We start from the raw sequence: 9,480 nt of genomic DNA, 5'->3' as shown, positions 1-9,480 counted from the left end.
GCAAACAAAAATATAGCTGATGTCCTATCCGAAGGGGAATGTCTGAAATGTTTGCACTCAGTACGTTTGTGTTCCTGTTCCAGGTTATTCAAAGTTTTGATTTTAACTCAACAAAAACAATATCCTTTGAGTACTTGCAGATTGTCAACGTCAGATCGAGTATAGGCTATAAATTCGGATACTAATAGCTTTTTACTTTGCATTTCTGGTCAGTGTCTTAGTACTTTCGCAAATTCAACAAAATCTAATAATGCAAATGACATTAGGAAATACTACGAGAATAAACTCCGAAAATCGATGTTTACCAACCGGTTCCGAGTTGTCAAATAAAACGCTTGTTTTTGCTCCTGATTTCGATCGATAATAGGCGTGTATGTCCCTTTTTCTGCTCTTCGACCTTCTACTCTTTTGCGCAGCTTTATGATGAATTACGGATTCTGACTATTCACAGGAAACAGATGTCCCTATTACTAGGAGGTAACAGACCATTTCGTCTTGTTTCTCAATACCCTAGGAGTTGTGCACCAGGAAACATGTCCGTGCAAACTGATTATCGTGCTTTGCTTTTATCCATTTCTAATGCTTTGGATTAGGAGACCTGTGTGAATACCATATCATTATAAATATTATTTGTATTAGGCCACTGGATCTCATTGGTGGGCCAGCGGATAAATAACGTGTTACCTGGCTTTATTTTGTTCACCTATCCTCAAACTGGAAGGGGAAGGAAAAGGCGCTTAAGCGAATGCTCATCGAAGAACAAGTTGTTGTTGGTCCGGTTTATCTGACAGTTGAGGGGTTCAGTCTTCATCTTCACTACTTCCATTTTTTTGAGGCTACCTGAGAATCGACTCTTATGTACTTCAGATGGCAGAGCGTCTCTCTTATTACTAGCTAGCTAGAGTACTTTTCCCGACTTTAAATCAGCTAAAATTTGTCTCCTCCAACTTTATCACTTTGCACATCCATATGATTGTTTTTACTTCCCTCCATCATCCGCCTTGCTGATAAGTGAAACTTGCCGCAAGATTTGTGACAGTTATTTATATTTAATGTAGACATGTAATTGATTATCTTTTAGAGAATTTTGCAACGTGCATCCGCGTGTCATAAGGATACGTTTCGTAGAAGCGTTTCTACACTGACCGCTGATCGCCGTCAATGAACACATCTTTTTACAGTGCGGTAGTAAATTTAAATCATCATCACAATCCTTGGTGTTACTGTCGTTGGCATCATTACCCACATTCGGGGTCCCATCAATGCTATCGTGATTTCTTGCCTTCGTTTTCGATACCAAGATTCCAGGTTTCATCTTTAGCCATTCCAGTTTTGTCAAAATATGCTAGGGTCTGTTCGTGACTCAGATTTATCTGATTATTGGGGCTTTTGGTGACGATCAGTGGCCAAGCAGCAGTGCAAACCCATGTAGGGTGATTTATCTCTAAAAGATTTCGAGACCAATCGTCGGGTGTTATCGGATTTATAATCCAAATTCAAGTGACTTAATATGCATATGAGTCTGACTTACTGAACTCTGTCCGTATTTAATGTAAAGTCAGTGACTTTTGTCACTATCTCTGACGTTAATGCTAGAACGCGATATGTCATTTCCAAAAAAACGTCTTTCACGGTTTTTCAACAAGGACAGTAGAGTTAAAAGCAGTCCATCCACTTTAAGAAACCAGAAACGATGACTTCTTTAACGTATGGTTTAGCATTTGATGGAGTATTTAAATTTAACGACAGCGTTCAAGGTGGTAGGGCTGACAGTTAAGTATCTTATGCTCTTATGCTGCAGTCAGAAGAAAGCAAGAAACACATGTGGTTAGGTCAAATACGACCAAGCCTAGCACTTTATCCAGGATAGAAGCTGTGCTGGGTTACTGACCTTGAGAAGAAAACGAACGTATTTCACAGTTTCCCAGTATTGCCCAAATAAGCATGATTAATAAACAAAAAAACAATTCGTAATCTCCAGATTGTGGTGAGTCACGTTTTGTCTCTAATTTGGGTTAGTTACAGGATGTGTACTCAGGAGATTTCAGACGAATTTTCAGCTTTCATGATTCCCTCGGAACAGATAGTAAATGTTTAAAAATGCCACAAGGGCAAACAAACTTCTAGAAGGCAATGAATGTGTTCTGGGGTGACCCAGACAAAGAACCATGCAAAGTCTAACGTTAAAAGCTTTTAAATGTTGAAATGAGGGAGAAAAGAATGCTTAAATCATAATATGTCGCCAAAACGTGGCATGAAGCATTACCCTCCTGCTTTAAAAATTATTTTGGATTATAATTCGAGCCAAAAAGTTCAAGGAAAAGAAACATCTTCCCTACCATGTATTCAAGCGGTCATAAGTTGCCATGTATGCAACTCACCATATGCTGGAAATTTGCAAAAGGATTCTGTGGCTTCTGGACGGAAATATGGCCGAGTTTTTAAAATTTGCGCTGAGTAAGTCACCCCAGATTCTTGCATGTAAATTTTCTGGTGTATATATGGTATATTCTAATAAGGTACATAACTATGAGGCAGGTAATCCAGTTGCATTAAACAATTAGGAGGACTTCTTTCTGACCAGAATTTTAAGTGGGGCCTTCTGAAGTAATTGATGTAATGTACATCCTTGAATATCTGAGATCACGGTTGCATGATAGCAACAAGACATACTGTTTAAAGGGAACCAGGCCAGTGGGTCATTAAACCAATGGAAAGTATGAACTAAGCTGCTTCAAGCTCGCCGAAAACCAAACAGTTACCTAAATAGTTAAACTTGCACTTCAGTTCGGGTCTTCTGGACTAGTCTCAAGAATTTCAGCTTGCAATATGTGGGTTTTCAGTTTACACGGACCAGGTATAAGCCCCAACCGACAGGCCGATAGTGCAATGTATGCACTGTTAAACTGTTTTTAGGCAAATCTTCCTCTAGTGTTGGTTCCTATCAACTGAGTCCATCGAGGTAAAAAAAGCATAATCAAAAAGGGAGGTTAAAACTTCGGCACTAGTCAGAAAGTGGGCTTTTAGAAGTCACTCACGCTTTGAAATTGTTCTGCATTCAGTGTCACAGAATTCTGGCAATAAAACAAAAGATGGTCTTTCGAATGAGGTTAATTGGTTACCAGATCGATTCCAAATTATCTGGATTCTTCCTGCTTAGCAGCAATTCACAAAACTGAATATCCTCAAGTAGTAATGTTGCTTGGGATAGCTCATCGCATTACGATCGACAACTATGGGGCAAGCCATGCTGGCGGTTTTTTCTTCTTGACTGATTACTATCCTGCTGCATTTGAGAGACAGCTAGAGACGTGTTACCTTGTACAATGTAGGCCTTTTAATTGCTGCAGCGTTGCTAACAACAGTCCAGTAGAAATGGAATCCGAATGAGTCACATTGCGAGTTGTATGTATGGTCCCTGCACTTTTCCACATCGATTGTTTGTATGTGGCTAACCGCCAACACAAGCAACCTGGCGTCAGATGATTTATGTTGTTTTCCAGGGAGCTAAAAATCAATATTACCGGGGGAAAGAAACTTTCTTCAAAAGGTCTGAATTTGAATAAAAGAGGCCAGTATATGAAAATCTTGTTCTCGTTCTGCATGATTTACACAAAGATCGTTTGTACATCCAATATACAGTGCTTCCGATCAGATGGTAACAGATTTATCCCTTGACTTCAAGCACTTTTCGCGGTGATCTTGCCATATGAGTATGCTAGCATGTTGGATGTTCTCTAATCACTTCGAATTTTCTTATACCCTTTCACAACTCTTTTCTTTGAGCCTTCTTATACAAACCAAATAAGTGCGAAATTTCAAGCTTTAAATGATCTTGAATATTGCCCACGCACAACTCCGATCATTTTAGAGTATTTTGTCTGTTTTTTTCTCGGATCTACAAAAGCTGCCGCGAATCTCAGACAGTGCAGTTTGTAAAACGTGAGACACTTCCACTTCTGTTATTGTTACGTACATTTAAGCATCGCATTTACACCAAGTGTGAAATTGATGGTAGTGAGTTCACGAAGCATATTTAATATGGGTATTGGCTTCATATTTATGGATGTCCTTTTGTAGTGGGCTGTACAGTATTTGTACATCTGATAGTATACAGTATAGAGTGTATAGCATATATATCCAGCATATAGTGTTTGAGAGGCGTATAAACCTACTGATGAATTGCAATGGATGGTTTGCTGGAGTCGCCATTCCAAGTAAGTTTTGAAGTGTAACTAGAAAGAGATTTTGCAAGCATACTTCCCACACGATGCTGTGCAAACGATACAGGGGAGGAATTTTCTCTTTCGAAGATTGAACTCATTTTGAAAATAGTAACAAACATGTTACCATTTTACATCCAAATTTTCAACAAATTCCTATCATTTTTAGAGATCTTTACCAGCGGAGCTGAGGAGACAGCCTTATGTGTTTCGTGTAACATAATCCAACGTGGATTATGCATGATTTATAGTTTTCTAGTTTGACTCTCGCTGCTTATAAATAAAGCCCAATGCGCATTTTGTTCGGTCGCACCAGACGCGTGCGTGTACCCGAGGGGAAAAGTACGTTAAAGAACAATGATTCCCACGATCATGCAAAGAAATGTTCCAATATTCACAGTAGACAATGGCCAAAGCAAATCCTAGCTTTTCGCTGAGCAGAAGGAAGTTCTTCACCGGACCGGAATTTGAAGGGGACCAACTAACTACGACCATGCAACACAAATCACTTGATATGGTCAGCCGCTCCTAACAAAGTGCTCAACTAACCCTGCTCTCATCAACCAGAAAAACCAAGAGTGTGGGAGCTTTGTTTAAAATGCGCTGTCGCAAGCAACTCTTATAGATAAATATTCTAATGATAGGTCAGCTAATAAGACCTACATGTTTGCATTACGAGTGCCGCTAAGTGGGAGTTTTCCAGCACTGTGTAATGCTCCGAAGGAGCCGGAGTGTGCCTGGTGTATGCATGAAATGACTACCAGAAAGAAAAACCCTGAATAAGTATAGTAAGACATGCAGTATGGCAAACTTGCTGTATGATGAGAAACATATGGAGAACAGTTTGATGGGGCCATTTCGTGCGATCTAGAACACAACATCATTCAAGCTTTAGATTGATTATTCCACTAACCACAAGGGCTTTAAAATACCATGAAGGTGATTTTTTCCGACATTATTTTTTAATGATCATCCAGAGCACAAAAGCGCCCTTTCAGTCATGCATGAAAAAGTTCCAAGGAGCGAGAATACTTATGTGCCTGAAGAAAGAATGAAAGAAAGAAGAAAGAGGATTCCGATGACTTTATTCTTCATGGCTGGAGGAATAGTTTTTTATGCTTTAAAAAATCTCCCGTTAGAGCGATAAGCGGTTATTTAGTACGAAGCGATGAATTATGGGCAGAAAACCATGTCCAGCTCACAGATGCAACCGGCTGGTGGGCCGAATTATTCTCATCCCATTTGACTGCGCACAGAAATGTTTGCCGCCTTTTTTACTCGAGCTGTTTTCCTGATAGATTTAACATGGTCAGTGCTCGCCAACATCTCATGGGTCCAGGATGTGGTGCACAGCAAATTGTCTGTGCTTGATTCCACCGAAATGCAAGAAAAAAATTTCTATGCTGAGAGGTACGAAATTGCTTCCACCTTTAATATATAAACTGCTTCCGGACACAAAGCTCATAAAGAGATCTATAAGCACTTTAGTGCTATTCTTCAGACGTTGAATATTTGTGGGCATTCAGGGTTTAACTTGTTATGCTCATCTCAAGAAATGTCTTCATCTGTCGCTCCAAAAGCTCGGCGTTGTAAATGGTGATGTAATCCATCGTCCTTAGGGAATTAGGAGTTTACTAGTCACGCTAACAATATAATTTCGCTTTCCAGATAAGTTAGCAAAGTACAGCCCAAAAGTTCCATCTTTTATAGGCATAAACATCGAAACTTATTCAGTAAGCAGTTTTGGAAACATGAAGGGACCAGACGAATCTGTCAGTGTGCATGAGTGCCATGGCAGTGGCATGCACCGTATACAAGATATGGTAGATTGATCGGCCAATAAAATCCTGCCAAGGATATCCGTAGTTTTCAAGTGCCCAAGACCCAGCACAGTAGAAAACGTTTGCTTCTGCATCCACATCTATGTGATGCTTTTTCTGAAGAAGCTTCAGTGCTGAGAAGTGTTCAGTAAAATTGACTTATTTTATGATAATTTGTCCCTTATAGGATTTTGTACGTGGCAAAATCGCTCCAGGCTGTCACTGTTCAGGAAGCATTGGGCTATATTTAATAACTAGTTTTCTTAGAAATTCATATCTAAAATGGTCTTTCAACTGTTGTGTAAATGACTAGCGTCTAACATACTGGTCTTTCTATGGAGGTCATGCGTATCAACTACACAACCAGTTTAGTAATTACTAATACACGTCCAATGGGTACGGGGCAAATTTCAGCGTTTGCCTGGAACAGAACTACAATCTCTGGTGCCCGGCAATATGTTATTCCAAAAAACTGAATTATGTTGCACTGAATGTAACACCTGGGATTGGGTGGTTGTGTACTGCATTAACTGGCATTGGGCTGAAAATGACCTAGTTCTTTACAACTGGGCAGAAAATTCATCTAAATTATGCAAGTTTTAATGGCTGCGTTGGTTGTTCATGAAGTAGATTGCAGAAGGAATTTTTCGTTTGAGCAGTTGAATCAGTTTTGAACAGAATTTTGCTAGATGTTTCCATACCCACTTGTTTGATGCACCATGGAACTCACTGAGAAGTTAATTCATGCTCATTGTGATAGGTAGGTTAGTTGTATAATGGAACCCAATTTTTAAAATTAGTTGCTGAACAGGCGAGACACACCTTATCGAAACCCCAGAGGCAAGGAAGAATTTTGTATCATTATTGGGTGTCAGTAATAAGATGAAAAGCTCCAAAAGATATTGCTGGACAAACCAAGGGTTTAGCTTCGTACTATGAGTGGCCAATTAGCATCAGGTTTCACGTATGAGCTTCCACGTCAGTCTTTAATCGAATGACTGCCAGAGTTTCACGTTGCTCGAGTAGCACTTGGTAGGGTAATATGCACGCTATGGAAGCACCAGGGGACAGTGATTCTCCGAAGGCAGGTGTTCACGACAATTTCTGTGGATGGAAAATACAAATAAAGCTAATGAGCCAAAGCTCAGTAAGGTTGTAAATCATCAATACTTGCATATGAATCGGTGAAACTGACAGACACCGTATACTACAGTAGTACTGAGTGAACATTAACTCAAGTAATTTGGAGTTAACTCCAACTTACTGAAGTTAATGGTGGCAGGATCCCAAATACGGTCTTACATGCCGTCGAGTAATAGTTCCTGAATAAAATAAAATAATAACATACAAAAAGCTTTTAATTTTGATATGCACTAACAGCCTTACGCTCACGAAAGTGGAGCTCACTTTGTGCAACCCGCATTCAAATAAACCTGTCCTCTGAAATTTACAGAGAATAACTACAATTCAATACAACTCATGTCCTTGTAAAATGTCAAAAGTTCTACGAAATACTTACTTCTTTCTAATTGAATGAAATAGAGGATTCTGATGAAATGATATAGTTGTATTCAGTTATTTCTTTGGCAAGAATTCTACGTCATCGTCAGTAGATTTATTCACATAACCACGAGCATTCCAAGAGACCGTTAGCATACAAATAGATAACGTGTTGTGACATGCCTACCAAGGGTGAAGTTACGTCATCTAGAGTTGTCATGCTTGTCATTCTGGGGCATGTGCCAACTGAGACCATACAGACGGACAGGAACCAGTGTGTCCCAGAGTTGACAGTATGTATGGCGCGCGGACTACCCTGCGGCAGAGGACGAATTAACCTACCACGTGAGTGTCAGCTGGTAGGTGTTAGTTTTCGATAGAGGAAAACGACTGCGATTCATTTATTATGGACAGAAATCTGTTTTTATCCCAGTATATCTTACCGTTTCTCTCTCAAAAGAATTTCACAAGAAATTCACAAGTTCCAAGCGTCTTATCTCTATTTCGTTTCACTTCAACCCCAATCTGACTTAAAGTCTCATGTGACAAGCCTCATTCGACAGCTAAAATTCATACATTACATAAAAGCGGTACCGTGGAAGTCATTTGATGGTGCTTTAGAACGAAATTTTATTTCAGTTTTTCTACCAGTTAACATATGACTTTCCAAAGTTATCCCTGATAAAACCATTAGCGAAGGCAACCAACTACCACAAACCCATTAAGTCAACTTCCTTGACTTCAGATTCACAACTATAACACTCACTGCACATTAAACCAGTCGAGTAGTGAAGCTAGTCAGGGCTTCTAATGATCATAGCTTACCACGAATCAATTCTACGAGAAACAATGTATAAAGATTCAAAATACAGGAATAAATATCACATCGTTTTCTAAGATAGCTATTTGCTGTCCAGATAAAATATGACATGCAGTGTCCTAAAAAATACACGTGAAACGCCCGCTATTGGTGAAAAGAAGAAGGCTTTCGGTGCGGAGTTATCTATTAGAAAATGCCACCTGACAAGTTACAGACTATTGGACAGCAAAGCAACACTCTCATATGCATCTTGTTTACAAAAACTGAGCATCCATCTTCTCTCGAACGCCTCTTCCTGAACTTTCTTGGATATTCGTTGGCTGTTGCTCAAATCAAATCCAAGCCTACAAATTGACCCCACATATTCCGCAGTAGAATTCCCTCTTCAAGAGACGCAAAGCGAATTTACAAGAAGTGATAGAATTCACCTGGTGTTAGGCTATGCCACTTACCACACAGGTAGACTCAATACCCACATACCTAAATGTTTTACTGAACTGGGTATGCCCTTATATTGGTATAGCTACTTACTTAGATGCTGTTCGTTTTATCCAGGCTATTCATGCGCGAAACACTTGTGTTCTATTCTGACTCAATGAAAGTAAGATAACCGAGCAGGTTTGTAATCATCCCTTTTGAGGTACTTAACGAATGGGTAACAGAAAGCTTCTGCGATTAAGCACCCTGAGAGGCTTTTCCTTTTATGCCAAGTTCTCCAGTTTCGATCGCCTGTATTAACCTTTGCAGTGAAAGCTTACGGATTTTTCTTGATTTCTTCAAAGAGATTTTATCAGAACTTGGGTGTTCCAACACTTCTTTTCATGTAACATATACTCAAGAAGTTTACTATTAGTAGTGATGCATTTTGTGAGGAGAGGATGACCATTTTTGTTGTCTAGGGAGAAAAAGTAGACAAATACAAATATAATTCATTCAGAAAGGTTGCTGAAATGTCAAACCTAAAGCTCAGTTGAATTTGAATTTGCTTAATATTATATCACGTATTGGGCGTGGCACCTCGCCTATCATAAATACCTAATTCAGTTGTTCAGCTGCGGTATTTGTTTGATTTTTTTGCACTCTTTCCAGCCCGATACACTTAAAGCGCAGTTGAACA

Source organism: Opisthorchis viverrini (assembly GCF_000715545.1).
Source record: "Opisthorchis viverrini unplaced genomic scaffold opera_v5_233, whole genome shotgun sequence".
NCBI lineage: Eukaryota > Metazoa > Platyhelminthes > Trematoda > Opisthorchiida > Opisthorchiidae > Opisthorchis > Opisthorchis viverrini.
Note: the sequence above shows the minus strand (reverse complement) of the source record.